This window comes from Pristiophorus japonicus, chromosome 17 (assembly GCF_044704955.1).
Source record: "Pristiophorus japonicus isolate sPriJap1 chromosome 17, sPriJap1.hap1, whole genome shotgun sequence".
Classification (NCBI taxonomy): domain Eukaryota; kingdom Metazoa; phylum Chordata; class Chondrichthyes; family Pristiophoridae; genus Pristiophorus; species Pristiophorus japonicus.
Window position 1 is genome coordinate 78,339,688 of NC_091993.1, and position 18,683 is coordinate 78,358,370.

Here is an 18,683-nt window from a genome sequence, read left to right on the forward strand (position 1 = left end):
ACGAGGCCTCAAGACCAGTCTTAACTCCAGTTCGCACGAAACCAGGAACTTACACGAAAGAACTGATTCCTGTAATCGGCAGTGCTACCGTAACGGTCTCTATGATTGAGCGGTGCACAAGCTATCACTCTGAGTGATACCGGGCGATGGTCCCACGCTGCTCGGCAGGAGCTGGCTGGGAAAGATACACTGGAACTGGGACGACGTCTGAGCGTTATCGCCCACTGACGACACCTCGTGTGCCCAGGTCTGAAACAAATTTCCTTCGCTGTTCGAACCAGGCATCGGGAAATTCCAAGGAGCAAAAGTGCAGATCCACCTAATTCCGGGCGCACGACCCTTCCATCACAAGGCGAGAGCAGTACCGTACATAATGAAATAAAGGGTAGAGATCGAGCTAGACCGGCTTCAAAGAGACGGCATCATTTCCCCGATCGAGTTCAATGAGTGGGCCAGTTCCATCGTCCCAGTTCTCAAGGGAGACAGCACCGTCAGAATCTGTGGCGATTACAAAGTAACTATCAATTGTTTCTCCCTGCAGGACCAATACCCACTACCAAAGACCGACGACCTCTTTGCAACGCTGGCGGGAGGAAAGACATTCACGAAGCTGGATCTGACTTCAGCCTACATGATGCAGGAGGAATCATCGAAGGCCCTCACCCGCATCAACACGCACAAAGGTCTTTTTATTTATAACAGATGCCCTTTTGGAATCCGATCGGCGGCGGCAATATTCCAGAGAAACATGGAAAGCTTACTGAAGTCGGTCCCGCACACCGTGGTCTTCCAGGACGACATCTTGGTCACAGGTTGGAACACAGTCGAGCATCTGGAGAACATGGAGGAGGTTCGTAGTCGACTCAACCGCATGGGGCTCAGGTTAAAATACTCAAAGTGCATTTTCCTGGCGCCTTTAGTGGAGTTCCTGGGAAGGAGGATTGCGGCGGACGGCATCAGGCCCACCAATGCGAAGATGGAGGCAATCGAAAACACAGCGAGGCCACAGAACGTGACGGAGCTGCGGTCGTTTCTGGGACTCCTGAACTACTTTGGTAACTTCTTACCGGGTCTCAGCACACTGCTAGAACCACTACATGTCTTACTATGAAAAGGGGACGAATGGGTTTGGGGCAAAAGTCAAGAAAATGCCTTTGTAAAAACGAGAAAATTGTTATGCTCAAACAAATTGCTTGTGTTGTATGATCCATGTAAGCGTTTGGTACTAGCATGTGATGTGTCATCATACAGCGTCGGGTGTGTATTGCAACAAGCTAATGATTTCGGGAAACTGCAACCAGGTGCTTATGCATTCAGGAGTCTGTCTAAGGCTGAGAGATCCTACAGCATGATTGAGAAAGAAGCGTTAGCGTGTGTCTATGGGGTAAAGAATATGCATCAATACCTGTTTGGGCTAAAATTCGAATTGGAAACTGACCATAAGCCATTCATATCCCTGTTTTCCGAGAGTAAAGGGATAAATACCAACGCATCAGCCCGCATCCAGAGATGGGTGCTCACGTTGTCCGCATACAACTTCGCCATCTGCCACAGGCCAGGTACAGAAAACTGCGCCGATGCTCTCAGTAGGCTGCCATTGCCCGCCACGGGGGTGGAAATGGCGCAGCCCACAGATCTAGCTCTGGTTATGGGAGCATTTGAGAGTGAGCAATCACCCGTCACTGCCCGGCAGATCAAAACCTGGACAAGCCAGGACCCCTTATTATCTCTAGTCAAAAGCTGTGTGCTTCACGGGAGCTGGTCCAGTGTTCCGGTGGAAATGCAGGAAGAGATAAAGCAGTTTCAGCGGCGCACAGATGAAATGTCTATACAGGCACACTGCCTTCTGTGGGGCAATCGAGTAGTGGTCCCCAAGAAGGGCAGAGACACCTTCATCAATGACCTCTACAGTACCCACCCAGGCATCGTAATGATGAAAACAATAGCCAGATCCCACGTGTGGTGGCCTGGTATCGATGCGGACTTAGAATCCTGCGTTCTCAGATGTAATACATGCTCGCAGTTAAGCAATGTACCCCGGGAAGCACCGCTAAGTTTATGGTCTTGGCCCTCCAAACCGTGGTCTAGGGTACACGTCGACTATGCAGGCCTGTTCTTGGATAAAATGTTCCTTGTGATTGTACACGCGTACTCCAAGTGGATTGAATGTGAGATAATGTCGGCTAGCACGTCCGCTGCCACTAGAAAGCCTGCGAGCCATGTTTGCCACACACGGCCTACCCGATGTCCTAGTGAGCGACAACGGGCCATGTTTTACCAGTGCTGAGTTCAAAGAATTCATGACCCGTAACGGGATCAAACATGCCACATCTGCCCCGTTTAAACCAGTGTCCAATGGTCAGGCAGAGAGAGCAGTGCAAACCATCAAGCAAGACTTGAAGAGGGTAACTGAAGGCTCACTGCATTCTTGCCTATTCCGAGTCCTGCTTAGCTGCCGCACGAGACCCCACTCACTCACTGGGATCCCACCTGCTAAACTGCTCATGAAAAGAGCACTTAAGACAAGGCTCTCGTTAGTTCACCCTGATCTACATGAACAGGTAGCGAGCAGGCGGCTTCAACAAAGTGCATACCATGATAGCGCAAATGTGTCACGCGAGATTGAAATCAATGATCCTGTATTTGTATTAAATTATGGACAAGGTCCCAAGTGGCTTCCCAGCACTGTCGTGGCCAAAGAGGGGAGCAGGGTGTTTTGGGTCAAACTTTCAAATGGACTCATTCACCGCAAACACTTGGACCAAATCAAACTCAGATTCACGGACTATCCTGAGCAACCCACCTTGGACCCTACCTTTTTTGATCCACCAACACACACACCAGTGGCAACCAGCACCACGGTTGACCACGAAGCAGAACCCATCATCCCAGCAGAGCCCAACACACCAGGCAGCCCAGCAAAGCCAGCTGCACAGCAGCCCAGCAAGGGCCCAACAAATGATTCAACAACAGCAGCTTTCACACCGAGACGATCAATCAGGACAAGAAGGGCCTCAGATCGGCTCACATTGTAAATAGTTATATTATTGACTTTGGGGGGTGGGGGGTGGGAGTGTTGTTATATATGTATCCTTGTATTTACTCTGTACAGCCACCAGAGGGCTCATCCCCTGGAGTCCCAAGGGATCCCAGAATCCCGTGGGAGCACAGGTATTTAAGGAGGCTCCACAGGTTGGAGAGGCACTCTGGAGACCTGCAGTAAAAGACTACGGTCACACTTTACTTTGAGCTCACAGTGTTCAGTCGTACTCTTTCTCCAAACACAACAGATCTGAAACATTAACCCTTCCTTCCTTTCTCCACACATGCTGCCTGATCGAAGGCAGTCAGCTGTTTGTTTACAGTGTGAGCACAGAAGCAACGTACATGTTTAATATTACATTACATTACAACAGGTCAATCATTGCACCATGTATTCAATTAGCATATATCACATCACTACTGAATTCCTATTTTTCCATGTTCCACAAGCCTAAGCCTATAGTCAACTCTTAGTCAGAACTCAAACCTCAGAACACTGGAGCAACCCATTTTTAGGCATGATCCTACGGCTGAAGTAAAAAGAAGAGATTCCAAAAAGCATGCTCACTTATACTGGCTTTCCCCAAATAAAGCCAGTAAAGTATTATGTTCAGTCTGTCAATAAAACCTATTTAGGAACATAGGAATTGTTAGACGTAGAAAGAAAAAGGTCAATTTAGTTCACCTTCTATCATCCTGAGAGTCGCATGATTCATCAATAATGGCGTTGTTGACTAATCATAGCAATCAATCGCTATCAATTAGTCTCCAACAGACCCAGACAGGAAATGAGGAAAACCCCATTGGGGGAGAGATTTGGGAGTCAGGAGTCCAAAGTCAGGAGGCCAAAGTAACCTGTCCCTCCCAAGCATGCTGTGCTTACCACATATCATGTCTCAAATTACACTTTTCCATAGATTGACCACTTGCTCACTGAAATATTGTTTCCGCAGATTATTTTGAATTTACCAAGCTGTGCCTGTTTCTGTCATATTCAGATGATGTGCAATTTATTTTATTTGTGGTTGTGATGCATGCACCTGTGAGTATCTCACAGGTTTATAGAGTTGTTGCATTGTGAGTGTCTTAGCCAGCCACGTGATGTTCACAAGACTCAATAAAACCCCAGCCAGTTGGGTTCAGGGGATCCACAATGAGGCAGGTGGTTGTGAGCCTGGTGGATGAACTGGTAATGTATAGTGTGATTGTTAAGCCTTTGCTAATAAACCAACTAGTTCTTAATAGCCATGTGTTGCTATGAATTCTTAAGCAAATACATTACAGTGGTGCCTTGCAACAACGTGCTGATAATCACTCACCCACTTGTATTCATGCAGTTTCTTAAACATGCACTTTACATGCCTCCATCATTCCATCCTAAATGGGCAGAAACTGTTTTCCTTGCTTCCCAAGATATCTGCTTTGACTTAACCATTAGACTGCTGCCTGGTCAAGGAAAGTTTCAGGCTTGCTGGGTCAGCCATTTTGTGGAAGTTCTCAGGTCACACATCGTGATGCTGAAACAAGCTCTAATCACAGTATTAACAACGTAAGAAAACCCAGGGTGATAAAGGCCCTTTTGGCCCATCGAGTTCGCTCCATCCAGAGTCCAAGGGTGGTTATTGTCTCACGGATTTGCCTACCAGTTAGTCAAATGCCAGATGAAGCTTTATTACTCTAATATAAAGCCTAGACACTTAAAATAATTAGTTTAAAAAATGTACAAAACTTACTTTGGCTTGCCGTTTCTTCTCTTCCCTTCATTATTCTCTCTTCTTCCAGAATCGCGCTGTTCTATTTTTATTACTTTAACTTTATTTTTTACTTTAGTTCTATTTATTCTATCTTGATTCAACCCTTTTTACTTAAAAGGAAGGAAAAATGTTTCCTTTTTTGCTCTGAACCTCCCCCTAAGTCCTCGCACGCTCCTCATAAATGTGTTAACCAGTGACCCAGTGGTAGCACTCTCACCTGAGTCAAGCCTGACTTAAGCACAAGACTTAGGCTGACACTCCGGTGCAGTACTGAGAGAGTGCTGCACTGTCGGAGGTGCTGTCTTTCGGATGAAATGTTAAACCTCTCAGGTGGACATAAAAGATCCCACAGCACTATTCATAGAGCCATAGAATGGTTACAGTGCAGAAGGAGGCCATTCGGCCCATCGAGCCCATGCTGGCTTTCTGCAAGATCACTTCAGCCAGTCCCACTCCCTTGCCCTTTCCCCCATAGCCCTGCAATATTTTTCCTTCAGGTACTTATCCAATTCCCTTTTGCAAGCTACGATTGAATCTGCCTCCTCCACCCTTTCAGGCAGTGCATTCCAGATCATAACCACTCGCTGCGCAAAAATGTTTTTCCTCATGTTCTTTGGTTCTTCTGCCAATCACCTTAAATCTGTGTCCTCTGGTTCTCGACCCTTCCGCCAATGGGAACAGTTCCTCTCCATATACTCTGTCCAGTCCCCTCATGATTTTGAACACCACTATCAAATCTCCTCTCAATCTTCTCTGCTCCAAGGAGAATAACCCCAGCTTCTCTAGTTTATCCATGTAACTGAAGTCCCGCATCCCTGGAACCATTCTCGTAAATCCTTTTTGCACCCTGCAGGCTAGGAAGTAACTGCACCAATTAGCCCACACTCGAGGACTGACACTTCCAGACACTTATGGGCAGTTAGAATTTGTTTCTTTGTTAATTATAATCAGTGTACTTTTCATTTGGCATGTTAGCAAGTGCTTTATATTATATTGCATGCCATTTATATTTCTTTTAAAAGAGTTATGCTAGGAATTTTTCCAGGTAACTTTCGAGGAAATTCAGGAAGCAGGTTTCCACCGAAGTTGCAGAGGGGACCTGAGGAAATTCTCGGCCTTCAATTTGACATGTCGGTCATTTGTCTTTCTCTAATTTCCACCATCTTCCAGATTTGTTCAAACAAATTGAGGCGGGTTCTTGAAATAAATACACATTCCCACTGCCTGCAATATCCGCTTACCCCAGGTGCATGCTGGGAGATATATTGTGGAAAATCAAGGCAGTAAAACCAAAGCATATGATTATAAGCTGAACAAGCTAAATTTAACTCAAACAATATGTCTTACTTAGGGCTATTGCCTTTTAGGCTGAGAATTTCCTCGTCTGATTTACACTGCTGTTGCCCCTTTACAAAACGGTGTTACACTTGCCGCTGGCCTCTAGAGGGAGATACACTGAATTTTTCTGGGGATCAACTCCATCAACCCCAGGACTGTGTAACAATGTTGCAAGAAGTTCCACATCCTCAGCAGGGCATGCATAGCAATGCACAGCAAATCTCTCCCTTTTCCCTTGTCAACTTTGGCTATCAGCAACCCCATCACTCTATTGCTGCAACTAACCCTGCACAATGCTCTCTGGTTAGGGGGGGCCTCCAACTATGGCTACACTGCTCCCCTCAAACACAAGACTCTTGCAAAAACAACCCAAACCCCTTCCTCTACTTTACACCCTTACGCGTACGCCTGCTCCTGAGTGCTCCTGATGTTGATGGTGGAGATGGGGAGGAGGAGGGAGAGTCTGATAATCTGCTGGTGCCCAGCCTCTGAGAAGGAGTCAGAAGTAAGTGCAAGTTTCTGTGGGAAGATTTTTTTATAAAACCTTTAAAAAAAAACAATTCCTGCCTTCAGAAATCTTCAATAAAGGATCGGCAGGCACTTCTCTCTCAGGAACTCCTCACTTCTGCCTTTAACAGCTGATCCTGACACCTGCCACACCTAACACAAACTGGTTTAAGTTAGCCCGAGTGCACTAGCAGGGTAATAGAAACATAGAAACATAGAAAATAGGTGCAGGAGTAGGCCATTCGGCCCTTCAAGCCTGCACCGCCATTTAATGAGTTCATGGCTGAACATGCAACTTCAGTACCCCATTCCTGCTTTCTCGCCATACCCCTTGATCCCCCTAGTAGTAAGGACTACATCTAATTCCTTTTTGAATATTTTTAGTGAATTGGCCTCAACAACTTTCTGTGGTAGAGAGTTCCACAGGTTCACCACTCTCTGGGTGAAAAAGTTTCTCCTCATCTCGGTCCTAAATGGCTTATCCCTTATCCTTAGACTGTGACCACTGGTTCTGGACTTCCCCAACATTAGGAACATTCTTCCTGAATCTAACCTGTCTAAACCCATCAGAATTTTAAATGTTTCCATGAGATCCCCTCTCATTCTTCTGAACTCCAGTGAATACAAGCCCAGTTGATCCAGTCTTTCTTCATATGTCAGTCCCGCCATCCCGGAATCAGTCTGGTGAACCTTCGCTGCACTCCCTCAATAGCAAGAATGTCCTTCCTCAAGTTAGGAGACCAAAACTGTACATAATACTCCAGGTGTGGCCTCACCAAGGCCCTGTACAACTGTAGTCACACCTCACTGCCCCTGTACTCAAATCCCCTAGCTATGAAGGCCAACACGCCTTTTGCTTTCTTAACCGCCTGCTGTACCTGCATGACAACCTTCAGTGACTGATGTACCATGACACCCAGGTCTCGTTGCACCTCCCCTTTTCCTAATCTCTCACCATTCAGATAATAGTCTGTCTCTCTGTTTTTACCACCAAAGTGGATAACCTCACATTTATCCACATTATACTTCATCTACCATGCATTTGCCCACTCACCTAACCTATCCAAGTCATTCTGCAGCCTCATAGCATCCTCCTCGCAGCTCACACTGCCACCCAACTTAGTGTCATCCGCAAATTTGGAGATACTACATTTAATCCCCTCGTCTAAATCATTAATGTACAATGTAAACAGCTGGGGCCCCAGCACAGAACCTTGCAGTACCCCACTAGTCACTGCCTGCCATTCTGAAAAGTACCCATTTACTCCTACTCTTTGCTTCCTGTCTGCCAACCAGTTCTCAATCCACATCAGCACACTACCCCCAATCCCATGTGCTTTAACTTTGCACATTAATCTCTTGTGTGGGACCTTGTTGAAAGTCTTCTGAAAGTCCAAATACACCACATCAACTGGTTCTCCCTTGTCCACTCTGCTGGAAACATCCTCAAAAAATTCCAGAAGATTTGTCAAGTATGATTTCCCTTTCACGCTGACTTGGACCTATCATGTCACTTCTTTCCAAATGCGCTGCTATGACATCCTTAATAATTGATTCCATAATTTTATCCACTACCGATGTCAAGTTGACCGGTCTATAATTCCCTGTTTTCTCTCTCCCTCCTTTTTTAAAAAGTGGGGTTACATTGGCTACCCTCCAATCCATAGGAACCGATCCTGAGTCTATGGAATGTTGGAAAATGACTGTCAATGCATCCGCTATTTCCAAGGCCACCTCCGTAAGTACTCTGGGATGCAGACCATCAGGCCCTGGGGATTTATCGGCCTTCAATCCCATCAATTTCCCCAACACAATTTCCCGACTAATAAGGATTTCCCTCAGTTCCTCCTTCTTACTAGATCCTCTGACCCCTTTTATATCCAGAAGGTTGTTTGTGTCCTCCTTAGTGAATACCGAACCAAAGTACTTGTTCAATTGGTCTGCCATTTCTTTGTTCCCCGTTATGACTTCCCCTGATTCTGACTGCAGGGGACCTACGTTTGTCTTTACTAACCTTTTTCTCTTTACATATCTATAGAAGCTTTTGCAGTCCGTTTTAATGTTCCTTGCAAGCTTCCTCTCGTACTCTATTTTCCCTGCCCTAATCAAACCCTTTGTCCTTCTTTGCTGAGTTCTAAATTTCTCCCAGTCCCCGGGTTCGCTGCTATTTCTGGTCAATTTGTATGCCACTTCCTTGGCTTTAATACCATCCCTGATTTCCCTTGATAGCCACGATTGAGCCACCTTCCCTTTTTTATTTTTATGCCAGACAGGGATGTACAATTGTTGTAGTTCATCCATGCGGTCTCTAAATGTCTGCCATTGCCCATCCACTGTCAACCCCTTAAGTATCATTCGCCAATCTATCCTAGCCAATTCACACCTCATACCTGCAAAATTACCCTTCTTTAAGTTCTGCACCATGGTCTCTGAATTAACTGTTTCATTCTCCATCCTTATGTAGAATTCCACCATATTATTGTCACTATTCCCCAAGGGGCCTCGCACAACGAGATTACTAATTAATCCGCTCTCATTACACAACACCCAGTCTAAGACGGCCTCCCCCCTAGTTGGTTCCTCGACATATTGGTCTAGAAAACCAGCCCTTATGCACTCCAGGAAATCCTCCTCCACCGTATTGTTTCCGGTTTGGTTAGCCCAATCTATCTGCATATTAAAGTCACCCATGATAACTGCTGCACCTTTTTTGCATGCACCCCTAATTTCCTGTTTGATGCCCTCCCCAACATCACTGCTTCTGTTTGGAGGTCTGTACACAACTTCCATTAGCGTTTTCTGCCCTTTGGTATTCCGTAGCTCCACCCATTCCGATTCCACATCATCCAAGCTAATGTCTTTCCTTACAATTGCATTGATTTCCTCTTTAACCAGCAACGCCACCCCGCCTCCTTTTCCTTTCTGTCTATCCTTCCTAAATGTGAATACCCTTGGATGTTGAGTTCCAGCCTTGGTCACCCTGGAGCCATGTCTCCGTGATGCCAACCACATCGTATCCATTAAGTCCAGGAAACTCTCCTCCACAGTGCCACTGACTGCCTGGTGGCCACACTTAAAGGAGGCAAGTGACAATTCCTGGGCACATTTCACAATGGCTCCAAATGCACAGGGGAAGCTATTTAAAGGTCATAAGAAATAAGAGCACGAGTAGGGCATTTGGCCCCTTGAGCTTGCTCTACCATTCAACAAGATCATGGCTGATCTGATTTGGCCTCAACTCCACTTCGCTGCCGCCTCCCTATAACCCTTGACTCCCTTGATGTGCAAGCATTAGAAACTACTTCCATGCAATTTTCCTCACTCCATTTGAACGTCACTAATGCGCTGGAATCAGTGCGGGAATTCACCCACAGAGGACAGAGTGTCACCCAGCACCCACAGAGAACAGAGTGTCACCCACCACCCGCAGAGAACAGAGTGTCACCCAGCACCCACAGAGAACAGAGTGTCACCCAGCACCCGCAGAGAACAGAGTGTCACCCAGCACCCGCAGAGAACAGAGTGTCACCCAGCACCCGCAGAGAACAGTCACCTAGCACCCACAGAGAACAGAGTGTCACCTAGCACCCGCAGAGAACAGAGTGTCACCCAGCACCCGCAGAGAACAGAGTGTCACCCAGCACCCGCAGAGAACAGAGTCACCTAGCACCCGCAGAGAACAGTGTCACCTAGCACCCGCAGAGAACAGAGTGTCACCCAGCATCCGCAGAGAACAGTGTCACCTAGCACCCGCAGAGAACAGAGTGTCACCCAGCACCCACAGAGAACAGTGTCACCCAGCACCCGCAGAGAACAGAGTGTCACCTAGCACCCGCAGATAACAGAGTGTCACCTAGCACCCGCAGAGAACAGAGTCACCTAGCACCCACAGAGAACAGAGTGTCACCCAGCACCCGCAGAGAACAGAGTGTCACCTAGGACCCGCAGAGAACAGAGTCACCTAGCACCCACAGAGAACAGAGTGTCACCTAGCACCCGCAGAGAACAGAGTGTCACCCAGCACCCGCAGAGAACAGAGTGTCACCCAGCACCCGCAGAGAACAGAGTCACCTAGCACCCGCAGAGAACAGAGTGTCACCTAGCACCCGCAGAGAACAGAGTGTCACCCAGCATCCGCAGAGAACAGTGTCACCTAGCACCCGCAGAGAACAGAGTGTCACCCAGCACCCACAGAGAACAGTGTCACCCAGCACCCGCAGAGAACAGAGTGTCACCTAGCACCCGCAGAGAACAGAGTGTCACCTAGCACCCGCAGAGAACAGAGTCACCTAGCACCCACAGAGAACAGAGTGTCACCCAGCACCCGCAGAGTACAGAGTGTCACCCAGCACCCGCAGAGAACAGAGTCACCTAGCACCCGCAGAGAACAGAGTGTCACCTAGCACCCGCAGAGAACAGAGTGTCACCCAGCACCCGCAGAAAACAGAGTCACCTAGCACCCGCAGAGAACAGAGTCACCTAGCACCCACAGAGAACAGAGTGTCACCCAGCACCCGCAGAGAACAGAGTGTCACCCAGCACCCGCAGAGAACAGAGTGTCACCCAGCACCCGCAGAGAACAGAGTCACCTAGCACCCGCAGAGAACAGTGTCACCTAGCACCCGCAGAGAACAGAGTGTCACCCAGCACCCGCAGAGAACAGTGTCACCTAGCACCCGCAGAGAACAGAGTGTCACCCAGCACCCACAGAGAACAGTGTCACCCAGCACCCGCAGAGAACAGAGTGTCACCTAGCACCCGCAGAGAACAGAGTGTCACCTAGCACCCGCAGAGAACAGAGTCACCTAGCACCCACAGAGAACAGAGTGTCACCTAGCACCCGCAGAGAACAGAGTGTCACCCAGCACCCGCAGAGAACAGAGTGTCACCCAGCACCCGCAGAGAACAGTGTCACCTAGCACCCGCAGAGAACAGAGTGTCACCCAGCACCCGCAGAGAACAGTGTCACCTAGCACCCGCAGAGAACAGAGTGTCACCCAGCACCCACAGAGAACAGTGTCACCCAGCACCCGCAGAGAACAGAGTGTCACCTAGCATCCGCAGAGAACAGAGTCACCTAGCACCCACAGAGAACAGAGTGTCACCCAGCACCCGCAGAGAACAGAGTGTCACCCAGCACCCGCAGAGAACAGAGTCACCTAGCACCCACAGAGAACAGAGTGTCACCTAGCACCCGCAGAGAACAGAGTGTCACCCAGCACCCGCAGAAAACAGAGTCACCTAGCACCCGCAGAGAACAGAGTCACCTAGCACCCACAGAGAACAGAGTGTCACCCAGCACCCGCAGAGAACAGAGTGTCACCCAGCACCCGCAGAGAACAGAGTGTCACCCAGCACCCGCAGAGAACAGAGTCACCTAGCACCCGCAGAGAACAGTGTCACCTAGCACCCGCAGAGAACAGAGTGTCACCCAGCACCCGCAGAGAACAGTGTCACCTAGCACCCGCAGAGAACAGAGTGTCACCCAGCACCCACAGAGAACAGTGTCACCCAGCACCCGCAGAGAACAGAGTGTCACCTAGCACCCGCAGAGAACAGAGTGTCACCTAGCACCCGCAGAGAACAGTGTCACCTAGCACCCGCAGAGAACAGAGTGTCACCCAGCACCCGCAGAGAACAGTGTCACCTAGCACCCGCAGAGAACAGAGTGTCACCCAGCACCCACAGAGAACAGTGTCACCCAGCACCCGCAGAGAACAGAGTGTCACCTAGCACCCGCAGAGAACAGAGTGTCACCTAGCACCCGCAGAGAACAGAGTCACCTAGCACCCACAGAGAACAGAGTGTCACCCAGCACCCGCAGAGAACAGAGTGTCACCCAGCACCCGCAGAGAACAGAGTCACCTAGCACCCGCAGAGAACAGAGTGTCACCTAGCACCCGCAGAGAACAGAGTCACCTAGCACCCGCAGAGAACAGAGTCACCTAGCACCCGCAGAGAACAGAGTGTCACCCAGCACCCGCAGAGAACAGAGTGTCACCCAGCACCCGCAGAGAACAGAGTGTCACCCAGCACCCGCAGAGAACAGAGTCACCTAGCACCCGCAGAGAACAGAGTGTCACCCAGCACCCGCAGAGAACAGAGTGTCACCCAGCACCCGCAGAGAACAGAGTGTCACCCAGCACCCGCAGAGAACAGAGTCACCTAGCACCCGCAGAGAACAGTGTCACCTAGCACCCGCAGAGAACAGAGTGTCACCCAGCACCCGCAGAGAACAGTGTCACCTAGCACCCGCAGAGAACAGAGTGTCACCCAGCACCCACAGAGAACAGTGTCACCCAGCACCCGCAGAGAACAGAGTGTCACCTAGCACCCGCAGAGAACAGAGTGTCACCTAGCACCCGCAGAGAACAGTGTCACCTAGCACCCGCAGAGAACAGAGTGTCACCCAGCACCCGCAGAGAACAGTGTCACCTAGCACCCGCAGAGAACAGAGTGTCACCCAGCACCCACAGAGAACAGTGTCACCCAGCACCCGCAGAGAACAGAGTGTCACCTAGCACCCGCAGAGAACAGAGTGTCACCTAGCACCCGCAGAGAACAGAGTCACCTAGCACCCACAGAGAACAGAGTGTCACCCAGCACCCGCAGAGAACAGAGTGTCACCCAGCACCCGCAGAGAACAGAGTCACCTAGCACCCGCAGAGAACAGAGTGCCACCTAGCACCCGCAGAGAACAGAGTCACCTAGCACCCGCAGAGAACAGAGTCACCTAGCACCCGCAGAGAACAGAGTGTCACCCAGCACCCGCAGAGAACAGAGTGTCACCCAGCACCCGCAGAGAACAGAGTGTCACCCAGCACCCGCAGAGAACAGAGTCACCTAGCACCCGCAGAGAACAGAGTGTCACCCAGCACCCGCAGAGAACAGAGTGTCACCCAGCACCCGCAGAGAACAGAGTGTCACCCAGTACCCGCAGAGAACAGAGTGTCACCCAGCACCCGCAGAGAACAGTGTCACCCAGCACCCGCAGAGAACAGTGTCACCCAGCACAGTCGTTACTGACTCAGCTGAAGCAGTCACAAGAGAATTAAATCAACTTGCGATTCAGCAGAGAATGCATGATGTGCTTTTGCTGCAGGAAAAAAGATGCAAAATGATCAGATTTTGTTGAATGGCCTTAGAGAGGTTGTAATATTTCTTCTGTTTGTAGCTAATAGTTATTCTCTCATTGCTACCAAAATGGCAGGGAGAAAGAGCACGGAGAATAACAAGGACTGAGATAATGTGTGTGTGGGGAGATAAATGGATTGCATCCTATCGCAGATTACAGGTTAATTGGGCACATACCTGCAAATGCACATCACAACGATTAGACACATACCTCTGACTACACTGCCAGATGATTGGACACATAGCTATGAGTAGATTAATAGATGATTGGGCACATATCTATGATTAGATTCCAAAACAAAAAGTAAAATACTGCAGATGCTGGAAATCTGTAATAACAACAGAAAATGCTGGAAATACTCAGCAGGTCAGGCAGCATCTGTGGAGAGAGAAACAGAGTTACCGTTTCAGGTCAATACCCTCCATCAGAACTGCCGATGAAAGGTGCGATGAAAGGTCATCGACCTGAAACATTAACTCTGTTTCTCTCTCCGCATATGCTGTATGATCTGCTGAGTGCTTTCCAGCATTTTCTGTTTTTATTTCTATGATTATATTAACAGGTGACTGGACACAAACAGCAACTTGTATTTATATAGTGTCTTTAACGTAGTGAAACGTCCCAAGGCGCTTCACAAGAGTATTGTAAGATACAAATTTGACACCGAGACGCATAAATATAAATTAGCGTAGGTGACCAAATACTGGGTCAAAGAGGTAGGTTTTAAGGAGCATCTTGAAGGAGGAAAGTGAGGTAAAGAGGAGGAGAGGTTTAGGCAGGGAGTTCCAGAACTTTGGGCCTAAGCAACAGAAGGCACGGCCACCAATGTTTAAGCGATTATAATCAGGGATGCTCAAGAGGGCAAAATTAGCGGAGCGCAGACATCTTGCGGGGGGTGGGGGGGGGTTGTGGGGCTGGAGGAGATTAGAAATAGGGAGCGGCGAAGTTATGAAGGGATTTGAAAATAAGGATGAGAATTTTGAAATCGAGGCGTTGCTTAACCGGAAGCCAATGTAGGTCAGCGAGCACAGGGGTGATGTGTGAACGGGACTTGGTGCGAATTAGGATACGGGCAGCCGAGTTTTGGATCACCTCTAGTTTATGCAGGGTAGAATGTGGGAGGCCAGCCAGGAGTGCGTTGGAATAGTCAAGTCTAGAGGTAACAAAGGCATGGATGAGGGCTTCAGCAGCAGATGATCTGAGGCAAGGGTGGAGACAGGCGATGTTACAGAGGTGGAAATAGACAGTCTTAGTTATATTGCGGATATGTGGTCGAAAGCTTATTTCAGGGTCAAATGTGACACCAAGTTGCGATCAGTCTGGTTCAGCCTCGGACAGAAGTTGCGGAGAGGGATGGAATCAGTGGTTAGGGAACAGAGTTTGTGGCAGGGAACCAAAAACAATGGCTTCGTTCTTCTCAATATTCAGTTGGAGAAAATTTCTGCTCATTCAGAATTGGATGTCGGACAAGCAGTCTGACAATTTAGAGACCGTAGAGGGGTCGAGAGAAGTGGAGGTGAGGTCGAGCTGGGTGTCGTCAGCGTACATGTGGAAACTGACGTTGTGTTTTCGGATGATGTCGCCAAGGGGTAACACATAGATGAGAAATAGGAGGGGGCCAAGGATAGATCCTTGGGGGACACCAGAGGTAACAATGCGGGAGTGGGAAGAGAAGCCATTGCAGGTGATTCTCTGGCTACGATTAGATAGATAAGAATGGAACCAAGTGAGTGCAGTCCCACCCAGCTGGACGATGGTGGAGAGGCGTTGGAGGAGGATGGAGTGGTCAATCATGTCAAAGGCTGCAGACAGGTCAAGAAGGACGAGGAGGGATAATTTACCTTTGTCACAGTCACAGAGGCTGTCATTTGTGACTTTGATGAGAGCCATTTCAGTACTGTGGCCGGGGCGGAAACCAGATTGAAAGGATTCAAACATGGAATTCCGGGAAAGATGTGCATGGATTTGGGAGGGGACAACACATTCAAGGACTTTGGAGAGGAAAGGGAGGCTGGAGATGGGGCGGTAGCTTCCAAGCACAGTGGGGTCAAGGGTTGTGTTTTTGAGGAGAGTGGTGATGATGACAGATTGGAGGGAGAGGGGGACAGTACCTGAGGAGAGAGAACCGTTAACAATGTCAGCTAACATGGGAGCCAGAAAAGGAAGTTGGGTGGTCAGCAGTTTAGTGGGAATCATAGGCAGTCCCTCGGAATCGAGGAAGACTTGCTTCCACTCCTGAAGTGAGTTTTTTGCTGGCTGAACAGTCTAATACAAGAGTCACAGACTCTGTCACAGATGGGACAGACAGTCATTGAGGGAAGGGGTTGGTGGGACTGGTTTGGCCCTCGCTCTTTCCGCTGCCTGCGCTTGATTTCTGCATGCTCTCGGCGTTGAGACTCAAGGTGCTCAGCGCCCTCTCGGATGCACTTCCTCCACTTAGGGCGGAGGGAGGGTCAAGGGAGCAGGAAGAGGGTCTCATGAATAAGATGAGGGTGGAGACGTCATGAGGGGAGATCAGAGAGAAACTGGAGAAAGATGCGAGTTCAGGGCTAGGGTCGTGGGGAAGCTCAGAGGAAGTTTGGCCCGGTGGGTCAGGGGAAGGTAGGGAAGTGGCAGAGGCAGCTGATCGAATGGTCTCAATCTTCGAGACAAAGAAGTCCATGAGCTCCTCGCACTTGTTGTTGCTGGTGAGTCTGGTGGAGATGGGAGAGGGGTTTAAGAAGACGGTTAGCAGTACAGAATAGTAGTTGGGGGTTATCTTTGCATTCCAGAATGATCCTGGAATAGTGAGCAGTTTTGGCAGACAAGAGTAGGAACCGATAATGCTTTATGTGGGCCAGCCAGATCTGGCAGAGAATGGCTAACTCAGTTGTCCGCCACATTCATTCAAGTCTGCGCCCCTTTGACTTAAGAGAGAGAACCATACCTGGGGGAATGGCCTGGGTGAGCGAGTAATGGTTTTAATAGGGACTAGGGCATCAAAGGTGGTGGTGAGAGTGTGGTTGAGCAGATCGGTTACTGCAGAAATGTCACGGTGAATGGACAGTTTGGAGTTGATAAGTGCAGTTGTAAGAGAGTTTGGAGAGTTTTTTCCTGGGGGGGACACAGAATGAAGTAGAGTTGGGTGGGGGAAGCGGATATGGGTGCAGAGTGATACAAGGAAATGGTCATAGATGGCTTTCCCTGCAAATGACACGGTGGGAATAGTGAGGCCACGAGAGGTGGCAAGGTCAAGGGGGTGGGCATGGATATGGTTTGGGATGTTCACATGGAGAGAGAGATTAAGGGAGAGTAGGAGGGTAGTGATCTCAGAGGAGAGAGAGCATGATTTATTGAGATGGAGGTTGAAATCACCGAGGATGAGAAGTTGCTCGATGCAGAGGCTAAGGGAGGAAAGCAGTGACAAAGTGTTTATCATACTGGGTGGGCAGTAAAGAACGAGAATTTTAAATGAGCGGTGAGAGGGGTGGAATATGGTGAGATGTTCAAAGGAGGAGAAAGTTCCGGAGGAATAAGGGGACACACGTAGGTGTGATTTGGTGATGAGAGCCACACTGCCACCATGGCGGTCTGGGCGGGGCACGTGGTGGAAGGTATAGCCAGGCAGGGAGGCTTCATTTAAGGGTAAGGTGTCACCGCCCCTCAGCCAAGTTTCCATCAGGGCCATGATGTTGATGCAATCATTCATGATAAGCTCATGGATGGCAAGGGCCTTGTTCGCAAGCGAACGGATTCTGCAAGGAGATGCGGAGAGGATCGGTGATGGCTGATCCACTGCCAGCATCCACAGGGTCAGCGCTTTGAGGGATGAGTTGGACAGGGAGGAGATTGGCAAGGTTAGTCCCCCACGGGCAAGCTGGGTGGCAAGGTCAGTGAGAGAGTAGGATGGGACAGTTGGGATTGCTACTCATGAGGAGACAGCGACGAGTGCCACGGTGGGCCCTTCAGAGGATGTCAGGCGAGGCACAGAGGGAAGCTGTAGGCTTATCAAAGAGGGAGTCAAGCCTGGGGTGGTGGCTGGAGAATAGGAAGATCGAAGGGCTGGGGTAGGGATTTGGGAGGGCAGAGTATCCGAGAGAGGAGAGATGAAAGGCGACATGGCGACAGGAGAGACCGGTAAGGGAAGGAATAGAGAGAAAAGAAAAAGAAGTGGAACTGGAAGTGAATGGCTCGGATTGGAAGTGAATTAAAGGAGGAAAGAGAGGTAAAGAGGTGGAAAGGTTTATGGAGGGAATGCCAGAGTTTAGGGCCTAGGCAGCTGAAGGCACAGCATCAGTGGTGGAGTGATGGAGACCAGAATTGAAAGAGTAGGAGATCGCAGAGGGTTGTAGGGCTGGGGGAGCTTCCAGAGATAGGGAGGGGCGAGGCAAGGAGGGATTTGAAAGCAAGGATGAGAATTTTAAAATTGAGACATTGCCAGACCAGGAGCTTATGTAGGTTAGCGCATACAGGGGTGATGGATGAACAGGAGTTGGTGTGAGTTAGGATATGGGCAGCTGAGTTTTGGATCAGCTCAGTTATACAGAGGGTGGAAAATGGGAGGCTGGCCAGGAGAGCTTCGGAACAGAATAGACTTGAGGTAATAAAGGCAGAGATGAGGATTTCAGCAGCAAATAAGCTGAGGCAAGGGGCATAGACCGGCAATATTATTGAGGTGGAAGTGGGCGGACTTGCTGATGGAGAGGAAATGGGGTCAGAAGCTCAGCTCAGGGTCAAATAGGATGCCAAGGTTGCGAACAGTCCCTTTAAGCCTCAAATAGTGGCCAAGGAGGGAGATGGAGTCATTGGCTGGGGAATGGAGATAGCGGCAGGGTCCAAAGACAGAAGCTTAGGTCTTCCCAATATTTAACTGGAGGAAATGTCCTCTCATCCATACTGGATGTCAGACAAGCAGAGTGACAACTTAG